Below are 13,470 nucleotides of genomic sequence, written 5' to 3'. Positions count from 1 at the left end.
TCCTTCCAAAGGTCTCCCAGAGTCCCCCTGCTAGGGTTAATTTATTTATGCTCCAGAAATTCTCTGTACTTGTGTCATAATTTACCACAGCACAGAGGAAACATGACTTTGAAGTTACAAAGCGCCCAGTTCAAAGCCTGTTTTTTGCCTCTCACTGACCATCTAAATGTGAGCAGGTCTTTATTCCTAGAAGGGAGAGAATAAGATCTGTTCCTCAAGGCTATTGAATAAATTAAATTTCTGCAGAAAGGAAAACATCATGGCTCATAGGAATGGCTGATTGTTCTTGCTCTGTGGAACCATCCAGTTGAAATTTTGCCAAGTAGATATAAACTTTCACCATGGCAATGCTACTTTACCTGTTTGGATGGGGAGAGCAAGAAGGGAGGAGAGAGGAAGGAAGAGGAGAGGAAGAACACAACACGTTGTTCAGCTGTCCACAGGCCCACACTGGAACACCAAAATGTTGTTGGTTGTTTTTATTCTTTGGGCTCTTTGGGCTCTTTTGAGGGCCTGCCACCCAGCTATCAAGTAAATACACACAGAAACTTACTTGCCAGCTTCTCTCAACCTAAATTATCCCATCTGCCTTTTGTCTCTGGGCTTTTTCCTGTTCTTACTTCTGTGTATCTTACTTTCACTCTTACTCCATGGCTGGCTGTGTGGCTGTGTGGCTGTGTGGTTGTGTGGCCGTGTGGCTGGGTGGCTGTGTGGCTGTGTGGCTGTGTGACTGTGTGGCTGGGTAGCTGTGTGACTGTGTGGCTATGTGGCTGTGTGGCTGTGTGGCTGGCCCCTGGTGTCCTCTTCTCCTTATTCTCTTGCTCCTTCTTTTCTCCCAGATTTCTCCTTCTATTTATCCTCTCTGCCCCAGCCCTGCCTATCCTTTCTCCTGCTTTTCTATTCAGCTCTTTATTAGACCATCAGGTGTTTTAGACAGGCACAGTAACACAGCTTCACAGAATTAAACAAATACAGCATAAACGAATGGGACACATCTTTGCATCATTGAACAAATGTTCCACAGCCTAAACAAATGTAACACTTCTTAAAATAATATTCTACAACAAAAATACAATAATATATGTGTTTAAAAATGCCACAATAAAACCCATTCTATTGTATGCTAACAACAATAATAATATTAATAAACTATTTTTAAGAAAAGCATCCTATGGAACAGGAGTGAATTAAAACAGGGAAGGAAAAAATCAGTTATTAATTTGACAGCCACTATGATTATCTGGTGTTCAGTTCTGGAAAGACCTTATGAGGAGTCAACTTAGGATTTGTATGTCAGAACTGCTCCTCTGAGAGAAGAAAGAGGGAAACATTATCCTCTGGCTTTTAACCATAATAAGATGAACACAGACTCATGGTTATTAACAACCTTACATTTCCATAGTGTTCATGGGTGGAAAGTGGCTTCCTATTCACATCTCACACCTGATCACTAAAAGACTCTCCAGTCCTGGGAGCAACAGTTAAAGAGATATGGGTGAAGTGCTGGCAGCCTAGCTTTGTGCAAAGTCATTTGAAGCCTGTCCAGAATTGGTTGATGCAATAATGACTAGGTGTGCTGACGTGCTAGAGAGTGTTGTGTCAACTTGGCACAAGCTAGGGTCATCTGGGGAGAAGGAATCTTAACCCAGGAAATGCCCCCAAAGGATGGGCCTATAGGCAAGTCTGTAGGGCATTTATTTGACTGGTGATTGATGTGTGAAGCCCTAGCTCATTGTGGGTGATCCTGAGGCAGATATGAAAACAAACTGAACAACCAGGAGGAACAAGTGGGTAAGCAGCTCTTCGAGATCTCCCCATCAGCTCCTGCCTTCCGGTCCCTGCTGTGACTGAGTTCCTGCCTGACTTCCTGCTTGACTGTCCTCAATGATGGACTGTGATTCAGAGCTGTAAGCTGACATAAACCCTTTCCTCCCCAAGCTGCTTTTGCTCATGGGGTTTTAGTATAGCAATAGGAACCCTTACTGAGACAGCCAGAGATAATTTAAAGTCGCACATAGAGAATCGTCTAAGTTACACCAGTTTCACTTTGATGGATTTTATGGCTACAGCTAATCTCATCATTGTTATTCAGCTATTTATCCTTTTCTTTGTCAACCTAGGTTTCACTCATATGTCTTTCGAGTACATCTCCAAGTTTCTCTGCTGTCTGTTTACCAGGTCTAATTGGCATGATGTCATTAATTTAAGAGTTATATTTTGTAAAATGTTAAGATCATGAAAGTCCTGGCAGATTCTAAGAAAGAGAGTTCCTGGAGCCCAGGTGTAAAAGGGAGCTATGTTCTACTATCCTTCCCATGTAAAAGTGAGCTGCTTCGATCCTCCTTACTGATGGAGGGTGAGAAGAAATAAACTTGCACACCTAGTACAAGGGATTGTAATGGGTAGCTGCTCCATCTTTGACCTGGAAGTACTACCCCCACTGAGGCTTCAGTGACTGTCATGGCATAGTACTTCCAAGCCAAAGATGGAGCAGCTACCCACCACAAAGGATGTCTTGTTCTTTTCTGGGAGACACCATACCTGAAATAGCAGCTATGACATAAACTATCATTTAGTTAATTTCCCTCTCATAACCAGCATGGTCCACAGTTTTTGGTTCATCCAGAGTCTACATTAGTGACTGCTTAAAAATATAATGGGTATCAGAGCTCCTGCACATCATGTATCTACACACACATACACACACACACACACACACACACACACACACACACACACACACACAGAGGGCAGAGGCCAACATTTGGTGTCATCCTCAGTCACTCTCCATTTTATCTTTGGGGACAAGGGCTCTCTCACTAAGTCTGGAGTTCATACAAGCTGGCTGGCAGGCAAGCTCAAGGGGCACACTTTGTCTCTGCCTCTCCAGAGCTGGCATTATAGATTCATGCCACCGTGCCTAGCTTCTCAGGTGGGTGCTAGAGCTCTGAACTAAGATCTGCATCTTGAGCAGCCAACTCTTTGCTGACTAGTGTTTCCTCAGCCTACTTCTGCACTTGTAGAGTCTTCAGTGGTGTTGCTAACCTCTGCAGAGATTCCCAGTACATGTCATTCCTTTGACATAGTAACATCACTGAGGGGAATGACAGCTTCAAGTTGACCATAGTGACCCTTCCTCCACAGGCAGAAGAAACTTTGCCAAAGAATAGCCCTATTCCAATTGCATAGTCATAAACTAGGAAAATCCTTCCTTGAAGAGATTCATCTCTTGTTCAGTAAATGGGCTCCAAGCCCATGAAGTGACTTATTTGAAAACTGAATAGGGCATGTGTAGGCAGAGCTTTCCTGACCTGCAGCAGCTCTCAAATAACTACTCAGAAACTTAATATTAATTGTAAATGCTCAATCAATAGCTCAGGCTTATTGCTAACTAGCTCTTACATTTTAAGTTAACCCATGTTTCTTATTTATGTTCTGCTGTGTGGCAGTGCCTTTATTAACACGCCACACTCATCTCTTGCTCTCTCTGCATCTGGCTGGTGACTCCTGACTCTGCCCTTCTTCCTCCCAGCATTCTCCTAGTCTGGCTCTCCCACCTAATTTTATCCTTTTTAGCTATTGGCCAGTCAGATTCTTTATTAAACCAATCACAGCAACAAATCTTCATAGTGTACAAAAGGGTTATTCCACAGCAGGCATGATTTTCTACACAGTGAAAATCAGTGAGGGTTTCTGCTCATAAGTTCTTGACAATTCAAATAACCTTCTAGTTCACTCTCCATCACCCCACAGAACCCCATGATTGGTTAGGGTGACAGATACACCAGAGTCTCTCTTCCAGCTTTGCTACAACAATCACATTTCCTTTCTCCTAATAGTTAAGGCTTTCCATTGTAACCCTTGCCATTCTGGAAACCTCTTCTCTCCTATTATCAGTTCCACAGCATCCTTCCCCGGGCCTCAACCTTATAGGAGAGTTCTCACAGAGGCTCTCAGTTAACAGTGCTCTTCAGCACTGGGTGATGGTTAGTGTTGATTGTCAACGTGACAGGACCCAGAATCATCTAGAATACAAGCCTCTGGACATGCCTGAGAAAGGGATCCTTTGGATTTAGCCTCGGACATGCCTGTGAGGGACTGTCTTCATTAGGTGGAGAGACTCAGCCCACAGGTGGCACTGTTGGAAACTTAAGTATAGTGTAATTTTGGATAAAAGTTTCCTGGTTACAATTATCTCAATCCCATGTGCACAATAAAGCTTAAAGTGTGATTACATGGAAACTCTCTTATAAAGTACGTGTGACCTCTCCCATAAAGATGAGTTCTACAGTTTAAGGGCCTAGGATTTTATGTGGTCTCATACACATATGCTAGAAGTCATCAAGCTAGAAAGTACATGTGATACCTCTTCTAAAGATGGATTCTATTGACTGAGAAGCAATGCTTAAGATAGAGGTCTTGGAGGAAGAATCTAGGAAAAACATAATAGTCTATGAGATGCAGGTGTGGCCTGGCCCTACAAAAGGCATAGGTTACTAGGCTATTAACTATATCCATTCCCAGTCTTCTGGGCAGAAAACAGCTTTCCATCTCTTCTGTTAAAGAGATAGCCCTGTGTGTTTAACATTCCTGGCTTCCCTAGTGTTTATCTGTGAGCACAAGGACCTCATGCCCTCTACTTCTCTTCCTCCCTGCCACCGTCTCTCATCCAATACCTCAGTATCCTCACCCATAGCAGCACGTTGATCTTGGAAAGGCATAGTACCAAATTCTGCAATGCCTGTGGCCCTGCATTGTTTTGTTTGTTTGTTTTTTCCCAGAACAAGACTATTTTCCTTTGGAGCCATGCTGAGATCTTATCAAGGTTGTCAGTTTGGAGTCCATCTAATTACTTGAAAATGGTAAGGGAGGCTTTGAGAGGTGCTGATGTCTGCTATAATCTGTCAGGTAGCTCCAGACGAGTTGATGTCTAGAAAGTTAAGACTGAGTGTACAAAGAAGACAACTTTTTAGCAGAGAAAAATGAATGTATACAAGCAAGCTTCTTAAATATTCCATAAAAAGAGCGGCATACAGGAAGATTATCCCTTGGATATCCTAGCATCCATGCTGGTTATGTTTTATTCATACTTAAGAAAGCCTGGAATCAGGATACAACTCAAAACTGTCCAGGAGACCCCGAGAAAACAAACAGAGGGGCAGGATTCACTTTTTAGATTTTGACTAGAGGGGAAAACACACAAACTCTCCATTGAAATTAGAGTTAGGTGTTTTCTCCCAGGTCACTCCCGGAAGCTCGATCTTGAAAAGGAGCCCTTGCCTATGATAGTCCCCAATCCTGAAGCAATGTTGGGTGCCTGTGTATGCAAATAGGTGAGGAGATGTGAGGAAAATGAAGCAAATGTAGAATTCCACGTCCTTGGTGATTTATCAGATCAAAGTCTTTTTATTTTAAATCTAGCTAAAGGAAGAAAAACATCATGCATATTTTAGTTAAAAAACGTCCAAGACTGAAGAATTTACTGAATTTGCCCCAAAATATTCTTTCCAGCAATTTAATTGTTCTGTAAGCAGTTTAAGAAAATCTACCTAGGCTTATTATAGGTTAGGACCGTTTATAGCATCCATGGAATGGAATCTATCTAGCCTTGCCATCTTAACATTTGCCTGATGACAGGGAATTGAGTTCTCCATTAAGTGGCACTGGGATGGATGGGTTTCCCCAGACTGCTAAGGACTGGGGTGAAGACAGCCTTAAACTATGGAATTTGGAGCAGTGTAGGGAGCCAAGGCAGTGTTAGGTAGGATTAGTAACCAAGAGAAAGGTCTAAATCTTAGCACTGTGGACTACGGGGCAATCTCACCTATGGGAAAGCAGGCTGGTTGGAACAGAAGTACTTTGTGTCCTCTGTAGTTAGAACATGTAGCAGGAGACAATCATAACATGTAACTACTGCAGCAGACAGTGCAGAGTTTAGGAAAAACGACTGGCATTCGCCATGAAGTCTCAGCTGCTCTTATAACACAAGGTCCTGATTCTTTTTTTCAATTAACCACAGTGTTGTTATGACTGGGTTACCTTTTTACAAAGCGGTCTTTTGAGTAAATGTGTTTCCTAATTCAGAAGACTGCTGAGAATGTGGTAGTGGGGGGTGGGGAGACAGCACAGTCCCCAAAGTGCTTGCTGTGGAAGGATGAGGAACTGAGGGAGACCCCCAGAACCGGTGTAAAAAGCATCAAGGTATATCCTTGTAATCCTAGAGCTGGGGAAGCAGAGGCAAGAGGCTCTCCCAGGGTTTGCTAGACAGCCAATCAGGTTTACTTGGTAAGCTCTCAGCCAGTAGAAGAGACCTTGCTTCAGATAAGTCAGTATAGATATTCCTTGAGATTTTCCTCTGGTTTCCACACATATGTGTACATATTCCTGTGTGCACACACGTACACCTGCGCGCGCGCACACACACGTACATGCACACAAAAAGGACTCAAAGAATAGTCTAACATAATCCCTGCCACATAATAAATGTGTAACATATACTTACCCAGAAAGAGGAAGAGTGATGAAGAGGTGGAGGAAAGGGAGAATGAGGCTGAACACACATTCAATCAAATTCAGTGAAATGCGTGTATTGCCACCTGTGGGAACCAGCCCCAAGGCAACACAGGGTTCAAAAGAGATCCATGGTGTTGGCACATTAAGACTTTTCTATCTGAGGGCTTAGGGAATGAAAACACTCCAACACTCTTCTGATGGTTTCCTTCTTTGATTCTCCTTTCATGCTCTGCTTCTCTCATGTGTTTCTTTCTTTTTTAAAAATTTATGTATTTATTATGTATACAGCATGTATGCCTGCAAGCCAGAAGAGGGCACCAGATCTCATTACAGATGGTTGTGAGCCACCATGTGGTTGCTGGGAATTGAACTCAGGACCTCTGGAAGAGCAGTCAGTGCTCTTAACCTCTGAGCCATCTCTCCAGCCCCCATCTCATGTCTTTCTATAGCTTATATACCCCAACTCTTTCAGGCAATACAGCAGTCACAAAGAGGTTACATTCCATTTCTTAAGTGAATGATTATAGGTAAAGACATGATTAAAAACAGAGTCATCCTGACAATTCACATGCAATATATCTAAGTAGCTTGTCACCAGAGAGTGCCAGGTTTCTGAACATAGAAGCTCTTGGTATATCATAAACCCTCTAGTTCAGGCTCAGGTCAACCTTCCTAAGCTACCATAATTCTTTCAGCATCAGCTCAGTTGTCACTTTCTAAGATACTATGGCACTATGATGCTTTAAATCTTAAAAAGTACTTTCTGCTCCACGTGGACCACAAAAGAAACCTGCAGATCCTTGTTTTGGGGCTACAGAGTTAAATTACCTTTTGTACTCTTGACTAGTCAGAATTTCCTTTCCCGTAGTGTCCTGAACAAAAGTTATTTCTTTTGCATCTTCAGGGTGCATACCCGTATCAGCAAATTGAGGTCAGGAATGGGTGCAGGGGAAATAATCAACCTTCAACTAGCGATAATTGGACTGTTTTGTATTTACAACCTAGCCAGACAGCTCAGCTATGTGTCCTTGTGAACTGGAGATTGTTTTTCTGGGATTGTTTATCTTAGAAACCATTAGTAAGGTATATGATCTAATTTAAAGTTATTCTGAAGCTTTGTTTCAGCTATGGTGTGCACATTTCTCAGCAATAAAATTAAAGGAATTTGAGCCAGTCTGGTGCATAGATAATTATTAATTTGAGCTGTGATCTGAAGCAGCTTCTTAGGGGGAACTCATAGACCCTGACTGTGTAGCATTTCTTTGTATTTATTTTAGTCATCAAAACTCTGTATAAGCTAACATTATTAATATTAATTAGACAGTACAGCTTAAGGAGGCATCTTCTTCTTGACAATCCATAGATTAAAATGCCCAGTAGATCAGGATGTTTTCATTAGATAAACACACTATAATACAGGCAGTGGGGGACTCCCTACATCCACTCACACTGTGCCAGATACCAGGGAAAGATTGTAGCAGCAAACATGTAGAGAAACAACAGAAGCAAAAGACATTCTGGAGTCTGTAGCCCTGTGACCTTACTTAATGAGGTTTACCCATCAGAGAGTTTTTCTTCTGGTGGGCTGACTCCTAGAACTTCAATTGCTACCTGCTATTGTGGCATGGCTACTAGCATATGTATATTCATCCCGAACCATTCAAGTCACAGAAAGAAAAGTCCAGTGTGGAATCATCTTAGTCAACTAGGAGATGCCATAGGCATCTGTGTTAGTTAGGATTTCTACTGCTGTGATAAAACACCATGACCAAAGCAACTTGGGGAGGAAAGGTTTATTTTAGCTTAAATCTCTCAGGTCACACTCCATCACTGAAAGAAAATGGCAGGAACTCAAGGCAAGAACCTGGAGGCAGGAACCAAAGTAGATGCAATAGAGAAATGCTGCTTACTGGCTTGATACTCATGACTTACTCAGCCTGCTTTCTTATACAATCTAGGACCACCTGCCCAGGCCCCAAAGTGAACTGGGCATCTTACATCAATTATTAATCAAGAGAATTCCCACCACATACTTGCTTACAAATGTGTGGGAGTCCATCAGAGTCCAGCTCCAAGTTGTTGAAGGGTTCTTGGGGAGAGGAGAGAGGAATGAGGAAGTATTAGATAGAAAGATAGAAGGAGATGATAAGAAAGACAGAGACATAGGATAGCTTCAGGAGAGCCCTGGGTCAATACCTAGTTGCCTCAAGACTTATTCTAATGGGCTTTTTATACACTACCAAAGGGTGAGGCAGAAGACCTCCCCTTTTCAAGATCAAAGCACAATGTACAGCCAAGTATAGACCCTTCAAAACACCTGGTACCCACAGGCTGTGGTTGAATCATCCTGTTATGCAGCCCTGCTGAGTAAAGCAAGCTCAGATTCTCTGGCCTTGAGTAAGGTCTTACTAGGAAGCCTCTGTGAGCCACCACACAGATGGATTTTTTTTCAACTTAAGTTCCTCTATGGGAATAATTATAGCTTGTGTCGAATTCCTAAAAAAACAACCAAGAGAGCATCTATATCTAATAGAAGTGCAATTGTGTAGATGGACTTTTCTTTCCCTCCCACCAGTTCCCAAATAGCTGACACAGAGACTCAATATTAATTATAAATGCTTGGACAATAGCTTAAGTTTGTTACTAGCTAACTCTTACAACTTAAATTAACCCATTTATATTAACCTACATTTTGGCAAGTGACATTACCTCTCGTTCATCTTGTACCTCCTGTTTCCTCTCTGTGTCTTGCTGGCAACTCCTCTAACTCTGCCCTTTTTCTTCCCAGTGTCCTTAGTCTTGTTTTCCCACCTAAGCTTATCCTGTACAGCTATTGGCCAGTCAGCCTCTTTATTAAACCAATCACAGTGCAATTTACACAGTGTAAATGAATATTCCACACAGTTGGGTCTATAAAGTCACAAGGCCCAAGTAGCAGCACAGGTTGCCCTCAGTCTGTACTTGAGGCAGAACCTTTTTTGTTCCAGCCACTTCTCAAAACTGAATGTGTTCTGCATTAATTGTTTAAAGAATCTGAGGAATGTGTCTTAAGACACTATAGGTTGCCTCCAAAATCTAAAGAGGTGTGTGTGTGTGTGTGTGTGTGTGTGTGTGTGTGTGTGTGTGTGTGACAGAGAGACAGAGAGCATGAGAGAGAAGTTCCTGGGCACAACAACTTGTTTCTAACTTTAGAGAAGACATATTAACATGTTTTGACCATCATGCCCATAAGTATCACTGGTGTACCAGGCCACTAACTTTCCTTAGAACTCACTGTCTACCCTTTAGTGTACATGTGTTTTACTAAGACATTTAGGGTGCTGTTTCTTCCTTCTCAACAAGTACAATTAGTATTATGTAACTAATTCAATGAACCAGTGTGACATCCTGGCAGATAATAGAATAGTTATTTCTCTATGAATTCTTTTATTTTGGTTGTTTGAGACAGGGTTTCTCTGTGTAGCCCTGGCTGTCCTGGAACTTGCTCTGTAAACCAGGCTGGCATCAAAATCAGAGATCTGCCTGCCTCTCTCTCCCGAGTGCTGGGATTAAAGGCATGTGCTATTACTGCATAGCTTCTCTATGAATTCTATTATGAGAGAAAATAGAGCTGACATAGCTGTGAAACAAGACCATGTGGATATACTATTATTGGTGAAATTATTAAGGCCATTCCACGTAGTTAAAAGGAAGGTTTATTTTGTGGGGTGACTTACAAATGAAGGGGTAGGTTGCAGGGTCTGGCAAAGGTATAGCGCAGTCCGGCGGTGTTCTCTGGAGAACTCTGTTCGGTCTACCTCCAGTGTCCAGGGTCCCGGAACCAAGAGAGAGACCTCCTCTTGATCCTCTCTCTTCTGCTCCCTCCTCTGCCCCGCCTTGTGGGCGTGATCATTACAGAAGCCTCAGTGGGGGCTGGAACTTCCAGGCCAATGCTGGGATGGCTATCCACTACATACTATGCTCCCTGAAGTGTATAGGGAACTTACTTCTGGTCATACTTGATAATAGGAAAAGAAATTCTTTAGGTCAATATCTGCATACCAGGTTCCAGACCTAAAATGATGTTGTCCTAGTGAGTTTTTACTTTCAACCTGACACAACTTGACAAACTTAACTAGTGTTACCCAGGAAGAAAGCTAAGGAAGCAGCCTTTCTCCATGGTTCCTGCCTTGAGTTCCTGTCCTGACTTCCTTCAGTGATGGACTGTTTGGTACCTGCAAGTATAAGCTGAAAGAAATACTTTCCCCACCCAAGTTGTTTTTTGTGATGATGTTTATCACAGCAACAAGAAGCCAATCACAACAGAACTCACCACATTTAGGTTTGTATAAATCCACATTCTTCAAGACCAGTCTGGCTTTTGTCAACCTCCAAATGAAAAAGGCAAATGGAAATGTTTAGTGATTAGTAAATTTTCATTCAGAGAGAGTCTGGTTCCCTTAGAGCAGAATAAAACAAACATTTGTATGAGTGGATTCTGCATGAGAATTTACCCTCATATCTTTTGCTTAAATATCCAGAGCCAATGTCTTAAGTCAGTGCTTCTCATTGGTCAGGTCCAGCTGGAAACCCAGTTAGCACTGTCAGTAAAGGTGAAGACATTGGCGTAGAGCAGAGTAGAAAAGGATGGAAAATGGATCTAAAGAGGCAAATTAGGACCGTACAGTCTGCGCCAGATGTAGCACAAATTCTAATTGGTCTAAATAATAAAAACCTGGAATCAAATATAGGGGTAAATGCTGAAAGATCAGAGAAGTAAACAAACCAGCCACTAGAGAGACTTCTTACCTCTACTGAATCCTCAGACCAAAAAGGCTGAGCTCCTGTCTCTACCTCACCTTCTCACTTCCTCTCTCCACCCAGCCATATCACTTCCTGTTTCCTCCTCCCAAGTCTGGGATCAAAGGCATGAGATCTCAAGTGCTGGATTAAAGGTGTGTGCCACCACTGCCCAGTGTCTAGTGGCTGGCTCCGAGCTCTGATCTCTAGGCAAGCTTTATTTGTTAGAGCACAAACAAAATACCACCACTCCAGCCCTTCTTGGTTCCCCATCGGCACCTACTACTGTCTTTTCCACCCTGAATAAAACCTCATTTCTCTACAATAAAGTATACACACATTCTCTAACACAACCCAGGAATATCCAAACATCTCTTTACTACAAGTTTCCAATTCTATAGACTTCAATCCTGATTACTATTATTAGCCTGTCTTGGGAGGTAGGTAGGACCTAACCCCAGAGGAAGGACCTAGTCAAAACTAGGTGATGTGGTTAGTGTGACAACCTGGTAGGCTGGTGTTGGGGGCTGAGATCCTTTCTGGGAACACTACAGAGGGTCGGGTAGACTGGCCTTCTCCAGCTGTGGCTGCATAGGCAGGGAGCTTCATGTTCCTGCAGCTGCTTTTCAGTCCTAGGGCTGTGCATCTCTCTCAAGTACTTACCTTGAAACTGAAGGGGAACTCTTAAGAGAAAAAGGAAAAGAAAAAGATACATTTTTTTGTGAAACTTAGATCAATTCAGGGAAACAGGAGTCAGAAAAATTACTTCAAGCGATTTGCTAATTATTACAATAAAACCCACTGTAGAGAAGGGTGGGCAATAGCAGAGTTTATAATGGGGGACCCTGGTGTTTTAGACTAGCTGGCGAAGACTGCTCATGGGAGACAAACGTATCACTGGCTCTTTAGTCCGCAGGTGTGAGAGCCATGAAGCCTTGAGGGTACCACTCCTTCAAGGTGAAAGAGTTCTGGCTAAGTCTACTAGAGGAGACTGCCAGATACTAAGCCTGGGCAGGTCAGAGCCCATCAGAGGGCTCGCATTTACAGGAGCTAGGATCTGTTTCTGCAGGCGTGTGTGGATGCCTCTAGCTGCTCCATTTCCACTTAATCTGTTGGTTGCTAGGATTTATGTGTGTGCCTTCGTGACAATGACAGACTGAGACAGAGGAAGAGCACATTTTGTTTTTGACTCCTCTGTTATTTTTTGGGTTTTGGTTTTGTTTTGTTTCGTGCTAAACTGTTATCTGGCTTTATTCAAGATACTTTCCCTAACAACCCTGGCACTCTGGGAAGCACATGGGCAGACAATCATTAGGAGTATGAAAGAACTTTTAAACCCCCTTCTTGTGCAGACTGTCAAAATCAGAAAGGCGCTATAAAATCCAATGATGTCTTCATCTGGTGCGCTAACCAGGGAAGCTGAGCATGCAGGGTGGCAGCAGCTCACATTCAGTGTGCTGTTTAGTCACCTTCCACAAGCCGGTTTAGACTTTCAGAAAGTGAAATGACAATGACAGAATGATCCATCCGAAGATCCACTATCCCTTAGAAGAGGAACGGCTGCTCTTTTGAGGGTCACCATCTCTGTGATGTCACTGCAAAGCCCTGGCTGCCTGACCATGGACAAAACCAGTTGCAGGGAGTCAGGTCCAGGCTGCGTTCTGGCTCTCAGGGAGTTAAGCAGATTTTATGATGGAGGTGGAAGAGAACACAAAATTTAATTTGGAATTTTCCCACACCAACAAGGCATTTCGTGCCAAGGTGGCTAGGTGTGTCAACCTCAGGGATTCTCCCTCTCTGTGAGCCAAGAGGAAATCTCTAAAAACGAGCCAGGGAAGATGTTTTCTCTACACTGAGCCAGCTCTGGTGACATTCTGTGAATAACATCTGTCCCTCTCTCCACAAAAACAATGGAGTGCTCTGTGCGCCAACAAGATAGCTTACAAAAGTGAAGTAAAGCTATGCAATTTTGTAAAACTTGATTAAAATCTTCTTTCAAGCTGTACAGTCCCCGGGAGTACAGTTACGGAAAATGCACATGCTTTCCTTGGCATCTCTGGCTCTCTCTGCCTGGGCTGTTTTGGCATTCCTGTTGTGTTCAGAGTTACCCAAATCCTTGCCGACATCAGATTTTTCCCTTTTTCCCTTTGGATACTTTCTCTCCCTTCTCTGCAGGGC

Source organism: Onychomys torridus, chromosome 6 (assembly GCF_903995425.1).
Source record: "Onychomys torridus chromosome 6, mOncTor1.1, whole genome shotgun sequence".
Classification (NCBI taxonomy): Eukaryota; Metazoa; Chordata; class Mammalia; order Rodentia; family Cricetidae; genus Onychomys; species Onychomys torridus.
The sequence above is the reverse complement of the archived record's forward strand: the minus strand, read 5'-3'. Positions refer to the sequence as shown.